The following is a 13,247-nucleotide window of genomic DNA, read 5'->3' as shown; positions in this document are numbered from 1 at the left end:
CAGATCTAATTTTCTTCCACTGATTGCATCCATCTACTAAACTTAGGATGCAGCAAATGTTCTCTAGAAAATATTTGTCTTTAGGTCTCACATCCCGTTCAACAAAATTTTTGCCATTAGCTATCAGTCCTCATTATCCATGTCAGAATAATTCACCTTGTGTGTCTTTTAAGACCAAGTGAGATCTACTAGTTTGGTACTTGATTGGCAGAAAGAGCCAACATCAAATGCTTCCCAGACTTCTCTTTTGAAATAAGTAGAGGTCTAAATTTCCAATAAAATTATGCCACGTTTCTGTACTGTAAAGAAATCATACCTTCCTACTCATCTGGAAAACAAAACCACAAAAAACTCTGTTTTGGGCTTCATTTTTTGGCATCAGTTTATAATTTTCTCACCTGTCTTGTTTTTGCTGATGAATATAAGATTGCCAAACAAAATTTTAGGGCAGATACAGATGACTGTATTGTCTGAATCCCTGTATGGAAAGAAACTAGTGTAAAGTTTTATTTTAGCCACTAGATGGTAGCAAGACTGCACACCTGGAGGAAAGAAATCTAGATTTCTGTTAGTTTGTACCAAAGATTACCAGAACTAGTTGTGTGGCTGGGGATCAATAGGCAATTCAGGCCTCAGAGGAGTTTTATTTGCTTCAGTGTTTCACCTATACATAAAATCAGTTTTCATCTCCTGAATCTGTGTGAGCAACCTCTGAAATTCACACTTTCAGTTCAGGCACATTTATATTATTTTGGTTTCGTGTTTTGTTTGTTGTTGAAAAGAAGAGAAAAAGGAAGGAGAGAGATCAAACCACTGGACATCAGATAAACCTGCAAGGTTAGTAATAAACACAAAACGTTGGACCTTAAAAATATCCACTGTTTTTTTTACACTGGTTACCTCCTTCAAATACATATGATAATAGAATAATTGAAAGACAATATGAATTTTCAAGTTAAGAACTTTGAGGCATAGGGTTTCACTGGAAAAAGCAAATATCCAAAAAGCAAAATATCTAAAAGCTCTCTGTTGAGAAAGTCTGTTCATGTTTAAGGGACACAACACTGATCATGGAAAAGGGAAACACACTGTATTAGGCAAGTAAAAGATTTGCTGAAGTCTGGGTCTTTGATACAGCTCAGAGCTTGTGTTTAGGGCTAGTTCAGGTATCTGAAACTCCTGCAGTACATTCTGTGGAAAAAATGAGCCATTCTTGGCTATGATGATGGAAGGAGCCAAGGATATTGTATGTGCTGCAGAAATATTTCACCACTTTTCAGGGATAGATCTCTAGAAGTAGCTGTCTTAATTTTCAAGGGCCATTTATAAAGTGCTTCAACATCTGTCACATTTTAAGATTTGGCTTGTGAAGACAGGCATGATGTTTCAAGAGGAAGGGAAGGCTGAGGTAAAACTGCGTGCAAATATTTTGGCTTGAAAGAGCAGAGCAGAGCATTGATTGTGCTAGTATCTCTAGATTAAAGACTTTGGCTGTTCTCTAAATCAGTGTTACCATAGCTGAACTCCCAGAAAGCACGGCTTCAGTGCACTAAAATTGTCATTAACTTATCCCCCTCCCAATCTTCTGTCATTAGGACTGTATTTTAAAAATCTGTTTACAGTATAAAGTGTTTCAGAGGTTTGTATGTATCTGGAGGATATAAAAATAGCCATGGTTCTGGATTAAATGAGGGGTTTATCAGTATTCTTGGAACTCCTTAGCTTTTTTAATATGTATCTGAATAGAAGAGATCAGGAGCCTCTTGGTAATGTTTGTGAAAAATGTGAATACTGAATAAATTATGAACAAAAATAATTTAAAAGGTAAAATATTTTAAGCCTGTAAAATAATAGATCTCCGTACTCCTAAACTTTATTCTGTTCAAAACTTTGCTTGCTAATCTTTTATTATGGCCTAAAGTTCAAAAGCAAAACAAAGATATAAAGGGACTTAAATAAAATAAAAAATTAGTTTCAGTTTTTAAAGCCTTGTGCCAGGCAAGGACGATTTTGCAGAGGTGGAGCTGTGGGAGCTCTCAGCAGCAATTGGAGGGGTTCATTTGCTGAGGGACAAGTTGGCTGGCTCTGGAGCAGACATCTCAGGTCTGGTAAGAAAACAGTCCCCAGGACTTGGAAGAAGCTTGCCAAGTTCTATTTAGAGCCTGAAACCAGCCTGAGATCAGAAGTGAACATGTGGAACCCACATGTGTTTACTCCTGGCTGGGGCCTGGGAGAGCCCCTGGCTATTTATCCGTGTGTCTGTCAGTATACTGCCTTCCTGAAAGCTGGATGTCAGGCTGCAGCCCTTCCCTTGTGCTTCTGAGGGCTCAGATATTTCTTTTGGTGTGTGTTTTTGCAGGGAGAAAGCAGGAAAAAAAAAAAAATCCAACCAAACCAACCACCTCTCAACACTATCTTACTGCAGTTGATGTATGTGCTATGGTTGTTGATATCACCTCATTTTTATCATTCTTAGTGCTTTTGCTGTCACACGAAGGCACATAAGCAAAAATATCCCTGTTACATTGAGTCACTTTCTTCTAAACTTTAGCTGTTTTCATACCAGGAGTCACAGACATGGAAGTAGCCTCTGCTGATAAGGGGAAATCAGTGTTGATGTGGATAAGGTATTCTTTGTTTGGGGTTGAAAATTCTTCCTGCTTAGCACAGTGATATGCTGTGAAGACATGCCTTTTTCAGGCATTTTCACCTTTAATAAATGTAGTGATAATTGTGCTCTGAGTGACTGGACAATCATCAATTTTGTACAGACAGGCAACCCCAGCTGGGAGAGCTCTGCCTAGAGAGGTGCCAGTAGGGCACAGGGCTCAGGAATATGTTTGGGATTGGATTGCATTGGGTTGGATTGGATTGGATTGGGTTGGGTTGGATTGGATTCGATTGGGTTGGATTGCATTGGATTGGGTTGGGTTGGGTTGGGTTGGATTGGATCTGGGATTGGATTTGGGATTGGATTGGATTGGATTGGATTGGATTGGATTGGATTGGGTTGGATTGGATTTGGGATTGGATTGCATTGGATTGGGTTGGACTGGATTGGATTGGGTTGGGTTGGATTGGGTTGGGTTGGTTTTGGGATTGGATTGGATTGGATTGGATTGGATTGCATTGGATTGGATTGCATTGGATTGGATTGGATTGGATTGGATTGGATTGGATTGGATTGGATTGGATTGGATTGGATTGGATTGCATTGGATTGGGTTGCATTGGATTGGGTTGGGTTGGATTGGATTGGATTGGATTGGATTGGATTGGATTGGATTGGGTTGGGTTGGATTGGATTGGATTGGATTGGATTGGATTGGATTGGATTGGATTGGATTGGGTTGGATTGGATTGGATTGGATTGGATTGGATTGGATTGGATTGGATTGGATTGGATTGGATTGGATTGGATTGGATTGGATTGGATTGCATTGGATTGGATTGGGTTGGATTGGATTGGATTGGGTTGGGTTGGGTTGGATCACCAAGGGAATAGTGTTCCTCACACATGCACTCATTTGCAAGTGATGATGTCAGCTGCTGAAGGCTGTGCCTTCTGGGGCTCAGTCTGTGGCTGTGAACAGCCTGTCTGTAAATGCCTGTGTGAGGACTCATGCTGGCTGAAGAACAGCCTGAAGGAGCAGGGAATGAGGCTTGTGACAGCTTTTGGATAAAGGGATTGAGAACTGATTTTTAAAAGACCTTAAGAAGTGTTCTAGTTCTGGCTCCTCTAAAAGAACTAAGATTACATAGGGCTGGTTAGCTTTGGCATTCAAGCCACAGGATGCTGATTCCTCACTCTATGGAGTAAGACCAGACTTCTACAGAATTACTCCCACTTGAGGGCTGTATGATCTCTCAGATTCAATGACTCCTTCTCTTCTTTCCTCAAACTCATCACAAAGTGTCTTTGGTACTTAGATTATCACACTGAAGAATATCAAAGATCAAAACTGGGACATGCAAGGCAAATAACTTGCTTTCCTTATACTGCTTTATTCCTCTGAGGGACTGCTCTGAGTTTTTTATGATGACAGAAGACAGGGTGTATCTTTAAATTTCATGTCCCAATTCTCTAATTGCCAAAAGTTAATATAATTAGGGAGTATTCAAAATGAAAGAACTGAGAGAATCCATGGCCCTTTTTTTCTCAAAAACTGTGATCTTAGGATCTTTTATGCAGGATAGAAAAGGAAAATAGACACTGGGGTGGCTGCGTGACATTTATCTCCATTTCAAATAAGTAATGCCTTGAAAGAGGAAAAAAATTAAAATTGTGATCAGCTACATTGAGGTCTCATCACTCTTGTATATCCTTTTAGTTTCTTTTTACTTCAATTTATACTGGTTTTTTCCTTCTTTCAGCAACTGTTGTGGCACTTTTTCAACTCTAGGTTCACAAGTAGAATCATTTATTTTAATAATGACTTTGCTTTAGCTTCTAGTTGAACGCCATTTGCAATGTTCCCAAGCCTTGCTAAGTACAGCAGCATTACAGCAATGATTTAATTATTTCCTTCTCTGTATTTACTTGAGACAAAAGTTCCCTGACAAATCTCAGATCCTCTACATTTGTTTTAGAAAAGGAGCATATGTCAGGAGTACTAAGCAGTCAGGTACTCCTACTGAAGTAGTCCCCAACCACTATTCAATCATTTTAGCAAACTGTGAACATTTCTGGCCAGACTTATTGCACTACCAGCAAAAAATATCTGATTTTCCTTCTTTGTAGACCTTCCAGTCCCTGTTCTTCATAATGAAATAGGAACAGCCATCATATACTACAGATGTATTTGCAAAGGACTTCTACAAAGTTTTGTCCTATAGCATACAATAATCCTTATCTGAGGACAGATAAGGGATCAGGAATGTACAGTTTTTATGAGACCTTTTAATATGGAAACATAATTGGTAAAATGTGCTTTACTGGAACACTTTTATTAAAGCTTTTCAGGGACTTTTTTTCCCAGAATAGTAATTTTTGTTCCCAAAACAAGTTTTGGGTGATTGAGTTTCCTGACTATCTTCTACTTCAGATTGTATAAAAGTAATTTAAATTTACAGGATATTCACCTTATACAACCTGGAGAACTGGGGGAGGGAGGAGATGTTTCAGAACACTGAAAAGACAGACCCTTTCCTGCCAAACTTTGCTATTTAGTAAGTCTGAAACTCATGTTTTTCAAGTTATTGGGGTGGAGAGTGGTGAGCCAAAGCAGTCTCACACAAGCAAAAAACTCCCAACTTGTAGGGGTTGGACATTAAAAAAAAATCTGAAATCCCCCAATATTGTTTTGTTCCAACTCAGAGAATTTCTAAGGTTCTTATCTTGAGTGCACCCTGGTAGCCCTAGAAGGGACTGAAACATATGTGAGCACAAAAACAGAACAAATCATAGCAGGCAAGGAAAGCAAACCCAGCCTTTTGGTCTCTGCACTTCTGTCCTCATTAACTACACCATTTTTCCCTACTTGAGGAAGGAAACACAAAACAAGGGAGGATTGCCTATGAGGAAAGGGACAAAGCATCTCTCTGACACAAAAGGTTCTACCATGATGATAGAGGGATATACTGATCAAACAGGTTAGGTAGATACACAAACTCCCATAAGCTGTAGGACTGAAAATACAGGAGAGCAGAGCTGTGGCTGTCTCTGCAGCACAAGACATTGCCTCATCTCAAAACCCTCGAGCCAAGCTTCCATAAGAAGCAGAAATCCATATTAGGTGCTTAAACAATGAAAATATTCATAGCAGAGGATGAGACAATGAACCACAGCAATACTGATGTGTTTTGGGATGGAAGGACACCACCCTTCATACTCTTGAAGTGTGTATTAATAGTTCTCAACATCTGTTGCCCATCTTCTTGATAGTAACATATAAAAGGAGTGGATTGAGCTCCTTTTTTGTACTGGCTAGACCAACATCTCAGGGGCCACTGTGAACTGTGCTTTTGCACTACTTTCACCATAATTATTCTTGGGTATCTGTAATTAAAACCATCTGAGACAGCTACAGAGTTGTGGCATCTCTGAAACAAAAGGAGTTAAAATAGGGATTATGTAAGGTGAGTCACTATCATGACTGAAATTTTGGCAAACAAATCTTTAAATTTCAGCCTCTCTTCCCCTTTCTTGCTAGTAATTTTTCAATGGACATCTAATGAGTAAATAATAAACAAAAGAAATACCTTCCTGTGGTCTCTTCTTGCCATTCATGCAAATGCATCCCAGAACATTAGAGCAACTTTCCCATGTCAGGCTTCATGTAACTCTAGAGGGTGCTGACAGTGCTCAGACTTCAAGGTTTGTTAGGAACCAGCAGGATGCATGGGACTGGATTTGGCACCTGAAGATATAGATAGATATTCATTAGAATCCCATAAGTAACTCTGTGCTTGACTCCCACAGCTTCTCGTGAATAATCATCTGATTATCAAAGAAAATCTCAGTAGCTGCTCACCCTTAAGGCTTTCTTAAGGCTGCCATTCCAGACATAAGTCTTGATGTCAGAAGGTCTACAGCTGCCATGTATTGTGGAGAAAAAAAAAAAAAATTATACTTGAGAAATGTAATGTTTTGCTGCCAATTATATACCCAGTCTGAGTTGTTGACAGCTTCCTTTTCCTTTCACACTTAGGCAACATCTCTGGTCACAGAAAATGAAGCAAAGGCCTCAGGAAAGAAAGAGAGAAACATATTTTATGGGAGAAAAAAGTGAAGCTCTGAGCCAATTCTCTGATGCCTGGTCTATTGAGATTTACACAGGATCTTCTGGGTCTGATTTATGAGGGATTTTTCTGGACCAGAATGAATTTCCAAAGAACATGATCTACACAAAGAAAAACAAACAAAAGAAAGCAAGGATCATGACTATAAAATACTTCATGTACTTTATTCCTCTTCTGAAACTACTCTGCAGTCTGTGATGGTGATTCTTTATCATACAGGGGAGCCATAGCAGTGCTAGTAGGAATAACTGGAGACAACATGGACAGAAAGTAGGCAGAGAGCTGAAACCACCAAAAAAAAAAAAAAATTGGGTTATAAAATATGATAGAAAGAAAAAACTGGAAGGCAAAAGAAGACTAAGACACATAATTAATTAATATTGCCCCATGACATGAAAGGATTTTGGGTTTTAAAGAAGTGGTAGGTCCATGAAGTTGGGTCTGTGTGCTTACTGGGCAGCTGTAGGAGTGAGAAAGAACTCACCTCTAGGATATTCCTGTGTGTTTGTGGGGTGTTTCTTGGGGTAGGGAAGTTTCCTCCCTTCAAACTCTTTTGCTCCTTCAGTCTTGGATCTAATGAGAACCAAATGGTTCCTGGATGTAATTATTTCATAAGATCTGTTGAACAGACATTAGAACTTTCACCTGCTGTAATCTTAGCTCAAAGATGGTTTGCAAGGAGGAGGAAGAGTGCGGCGTCCCAGAGCCTTCTCAACTGAAATCCTTCAATTTATAGATAATAAATCACTTAAAGCTGAAAACCACATTTAAGTAACACCTCATTGAGCCTTTTTAAAAACATTTTCTCTTGGTCTACCACATGTATAAATAGAGTCGAATAAAAATGATTTGTCTTGTTGATAATGAGACTAAAAGCACCAGTAGCAGAGTAATCATATATCTGCTTTAAAAAAAAATCCTGTTAATGCTCTTTAAAATACTTGCCATCATTCAGACAATGGAAAGCTGTGTCTTTTGTTTGTTATACTGGAGGAAGGAAATATGAAAGCAGAAAACCTTCTATATTTTTTAAGAACAGATTTATTTGCTAATAGGGGAAAAGGAATGTGTGTTTAAAGGAGTATGGAGGAACACTCTCAGGAAAGTGCTGCCACCATGGTGAAAGGTGCTGTGTCTGCTCACTGGGGAATACTGATTGAGATATTCCAAGATGAAAGTCTTAATGTTACAATGGAACACTGAGGGCCATGACAGATATGCCAGGGGAAAGAGACTCCTCTGTTTTTATTTTCTTCATCTTTTGTTTGTTTTATTTTTTAATTTTATTTTTTATGTCTAGGGACTATTCTGCTCCTAATTTTTCTTCCAGTGTAGCTTTTCAGAAGTTGTTCAGAAGTTCAAAGCCAGATTTACCTTTCCAGAAACGGCTGAGACTAGGGATTTTTAAATTGCAAAACTTTTAAGTGCCAAGAAAAGGGAGATAAATGGTAAATCAATTACAGTTGTGAGAGAGACACAAAGGAAAAGGCTGCCTCTTCCAAGAATGGCACAAATTGCTTTGATGGAAGTGTCTGCAATAGTAAAAGTTTCTTATCTATACCTGGTTCCTCTATAAAAGCACTTGTATTTGAAAAAAAACCCTATGAAAAATTAAAAAAATATTAGAGAAAAGAGAAAGAATGATATTATGAGAGAGGAAAGATGGGAAGACTGTTAAGAAGCATCTCTGAGGAAAACTTTTTCCCTACTATCTCACACTGCAGCTAATTTACTTGATAGTATTTTGGTTACATTCTTATATAGACATCCCAAAGTTTATTTGCATGAAAATTTCTCTGTACATCCTTAATTAGAACTCATGTCTCAGAGATGCCCTTATGTCTTGTGAATATATTGAGAAAAAAAGTCAAACTATGCTTTCAAATTATCTTGCACAGATTTCTGGTCTTCACAATGAACAGACCATATTGCAAACCAGAAAATGTACCACAAAACATCTTTCAGCAAGGATATCTTTCTGCATATGGCTCTGGGGTAAACTGTGGGATGTTGTGGAATCCTAGCAGAGCTGAAGAGCCAAAGTATTGCTCAGACATTTCTCAGATCATACATCTCCCACAGAACTTGCTTCAGAAATTTAAGAAACAGTCATGGTTATTTTTCCACCTCAGGGCATAATGAGGCATGTCACTCAGCCAAGACTTTTAGGAAACGAGACTGAAAAGCAATGAGCCATACTTAGGACAGCAGGCACATTGGCAATGCTCATTAGGAGGAAGTCAAACCTTTTCCTGGTAGATTCAAGGTACACAAGAGATCAAACCAATCCTTGCCCAGCTGCCTTCCTCTGACGTTCTCAAGCTGCTTCACCCTGCACTAAATCTAACATTAATTGAGTGTAAGCCCATGCTAGAGTGCTAATTAAAACAATGTACCTATCCTAGACTCTCCTGCCTTCCAGGCAGCCAGAGCACAAGAGACAGCTGCTGTTCCACGTCAGTGTATGGGAGGATAAGAGGGAATTGACCCTGCAGTTGTTAGGTTAATGCACAAAGGGAAATCTCTTGCACAACTGGTGCTTCATCTGCTCTTGCATAAAAAAACAACTGTACCAGAAGCATTCTCTTTATATAAGCTATTAGTGTACAGTCATGAAGACTAATTACTTAAACAAGGACTTCCACAGGCACAGGAAATGAGGAAGTCTTGTGCTCCATGTATTTCTGCTGCATGCCTGACTGACTTTAGAGTCAAAGAAAGCACAGGCTCCATTTGAAACTTTTCCTCTGTCTGGGGCCTGCTTAAAAGCTTGTCCCATGTGGGAGATGCATGAACAGGAACATCTTTTTACCTCCATTAGGCATTACATACAGTTGTTCTTGCTTTAGCTGGTCATCCATTTTCACAAAACAGGTAGAAGCTTAATTATATTTGGTACTTCTACTCCCCTGCTGAATTCCTTTAATAAAGTATTGGTTTCACTGGGAGGAAAAAGGAAGCACAAAATTAGGAATATGCATGGACAGGCACACTGTCAGCAAAAGCCTCATGTTGCCCTTGTGAAGTTAAAACACCCACCTGCTGTGTCAGATAAGACAATTTTCTTTACATACATGAGACTGTTGACTTTACTCCAAGGGTTCCAAAAAAATTATTTTTTTCTGTAATAAGGAAACCCACAAAATCCTGCAGGAGCCCACAAAAAACTCAGTTGTATTCAGTGTACAGAAGAAAACACAGGCCTTTATATTCTGGTTGAGTGGCTTTTAACATCCCTTATTCCTTGGCAGAGGAAGATATGATGTTACATCCCTCAAAAGGTTCCCTTTAAGAAGCACAAGATTATTCTCAGTTAGTGGGTGTGTATCTGGTGAAGAGGGCCTAATCCACACCATTTGGATTCAAACCCAAATCTGAACTCCCTGAAGGTGCTCATGCCTGAGGTTTTGGGTTGTTTTGTAGAGATAAAATGACCACCTAAATGTATTTATCTAAATTCCAGTCTAAAGTTTATGCTTAAAAATGAGCTGAGTTTTTCACTTAAGAATAATAATAAAAAAAAAGTCTTGATCAAATCAAAGCTACATTTTTCAAATATTTTTCAATTTGCTTATGGGAAAAATTCAGAGGAGTTTCTGGAATATAGACAGGATTGTTTAACAAAATTAATAGATGAGTTAAACCCAGTCCTTTGGATGAAAATCTCAATCAATGCCTGCTAAAAACAAGAATGTTTTTCGGTTTTCTCTTAATTGAAAAAAACCCAGAACCTCCTCATAATATTATGGGGCTAAATGTCAAAGGAACTTCTCATCAAACCCTGCCCAGCAGCATCTCTTGCCTCTTCTACACCCTGAAGAGGCACAAACAGATTTTCATGAAAAGAAATTTCCAAAACTCAGGCTTGGGTGTGCAAATATTCACAGCTGATAAGTAGTGTGGTTTCTCTGAACACTGGACACCTTCTAGAACACCTAGTTTAATTTAGTTTAATAACTAATTGACAAAGAACATAAATAAGTTCTGTTCAGGCGTTTCCAGAAGGGATGCTCAGCCATACAATCTCATGCAAGGATTAATCAAAGGTAGTTTATACCTTGTGCTGGAGCATGAAGGGAAGAGAATTTCAGTGGCACCATCTGTGTGCCAGCAATGCTCTCTGCAGCTGCTCCTCCTCCATCTGCTCTTTCAGCACTCACTCCCAGCTGGGCACCTCACCCTCCTGGCTGAGTTAAGAGCTCAACATCTTCCATGTTAGCCCAAAGGCTGGCAGTTTACATGGGTAAAAAAAAGGATTAGCTACTGCATTTTTAACTTCCATGACTCCTGTAATTTAATTGAAGCTTCATGGGACTAAGTGATGTTGCCCTGCCCTTTTCTTTGAAGCATTGCATCTCAGATTTACAAGAGATTTCATCTTTCATCTCCCTAAAATGATGTTTTACTTCTGATTTATTTTAAATTTTGGATTTGTAGAGTAAAACAGAGTTGTTACAATCTACTACATACTAGGATATTGTTGTCCTGGTTTTATGCTCTAAAAATAAAGTCAAAATTAATGTTAGTAAAAAGAGTTATTATTTGTCCTGGTTTTCTTGATAAAGTTATACACTTACACAGAGGAAGAACAGAGTAGTTTAGCAGGATATGGCTGAATTGCTCTTAGATTAGACTTATTTAATTTAGGCATCAGGAAGCTCTTGAGCCTGAACCCTTGTGTTTTTAAGACAGAGTTGAGATATTCTGTTTTCTTCTTGAGTGCCATGTGATAGAAACACAAAGGAATAAAAAGATTTCTGTTAAACAAAGGGAGGAAAGGAATCAATCCACTGTGGGCAGATTTTCAGCCTCATTACTGCTACATAGTAGAGTATTTCTCATATCCTGAACCTAGATAATGTCAACATCTGTGTTAACTTTTGCATTACTTATTCCTGATTTTCAAAGTAGCTGCATCAAGTGAAAACAATTTCAAGGTGTCTGTAAATTTACTTAAGAATCTAGTTTGGCATATAGATACAGAGAGATTAGGAAAGCTAAAGGCACCTAGTTTCCACTATTTTGTAATTGCATTAATTGCTCCTTAGATAGAGCAGAGAGAGGGGCTTGGATCTGCATTGTAAAGGAAAAGAAAAGAGAGTGAAAGAGGAGAGTCAACCTTGGCGTGACTCTATCAGCCCATAAAGTGATATAAAACAGGATAATATGTCAATATGGCTTTGAAGTACAAGCAAAAAAATAAAAAAAAAAATAAATCCAAATATTTAGATATCCATACAGTAAGGAGGAGGAGGAGGCAGGAAAGATATTATGCTCATAAGGAGAGAGACTGTAGAGATCTATGCCTTTGAGAAACAGCTGTGTGGTCTGATTTCATCTCTTGTTCAAAATAGAAATGGAAGCTTTCCTAAGTACGTGGAGAAAAAGTCATCCAGAGAACTATGTTTTATGACATCCCAAAATGAGCTAGCACTTTATATGCTACAGAAACTCTCAATGATTTGTCATGGAATCCTCTGCTCCTTTGAAGTAACTACATGAATTGCTCTTTACTCTGTAGACAGTTTTCCAGTTGTCCTTTATGACTTAATATTAAAACTGTGATGGAAAACACAGTATTTGCAGCTGAGGAAAGCCCTTTTCAATGAAGTACTGCTCAGCTCTTCTTTTTTGAGAGTGTCTCTGTGAAACAGAGTTGGTTCCCCTCTCCTGTTGTTGGTATTGGGAGATTAATCTGTTAGGACCATAAAAGCTGCTGACAATAACGACTCAGCCTAAGCCACATGAGTTTCTCATTCACATCTGCCTTATGCCTCAGAGCCTGTATCAAAGCAATGAAACATATAAAACAAAAAGATTCCCTGGATGAGATCTGTGAGCCAAAAGAAACTTCTGGGCAAAACTGAATCTGTGTTTGGAAAAAGTAAAAGACAAGGCAGTCTGAAGCTAGAGTTATTAAATCTGAGCAAATCTTGCCATTGCCATAACTAGTTTAGCCTTTTAACAAGGAAAAAACCCAAACAAATCAACAAAACAAACAAGCAAACTAACAAAAATAGTCTGGTCAATTAAGAACATAGCTTTTTTTCCCAATTAATTCACAGAAAAGTATTTCAGGTGACTTAAAACTCTTCAAATGATGGCCCAGGTTTTGACAATAGCAAAAAGAGAACCAAACTTTGGTGGAAAGGAGTGGGTCTGTGGAATAGCTCATCAAACAGGGGTGGGAGTTGTTCTCACATACACACACCTGGGGTATGGTGGGCAGAGGTTCAGAGCCCCTTTTCTCCCAGTAAATGTATTTTATGTCTTTTATTTTTCAGATTTATGGTCAAGATACTTCTTTACAAGACTTCTCGTTGACTGAGTAGTAAATAGCCCAGAAAGAGGAAGCAAACTCTACTGTCCTTTAACAGATACTCAGGATGGGAGTAATTGTAGTTCTGATTAGACAGAGAGGTGTTTGTTTCTAGCATCCTGGTTGAATACATATAAATGCATTTTATACTCAAGGTCTTCTTTGTATATAAAATGACTGGAAAAGAT

This window comes from Oenanthe melanoleuca, chromosome 1A, assembly GCF_029582105.1.
Source record: "Oenanthe melanoleuca isolate GR-GAL-2019-014 chromosome 1A, OMel1.0, whole genome shotgun sequence".
NCBI classification, from domain to species: Eukaryota; Metazoa; Chordata; class Aves; order Passeriformes; family Muscicapidae; genus Oenanthe; species Oenanthe melanoleuca.
Note: the sequence above shows the minus strand (reverse complement) of the source record.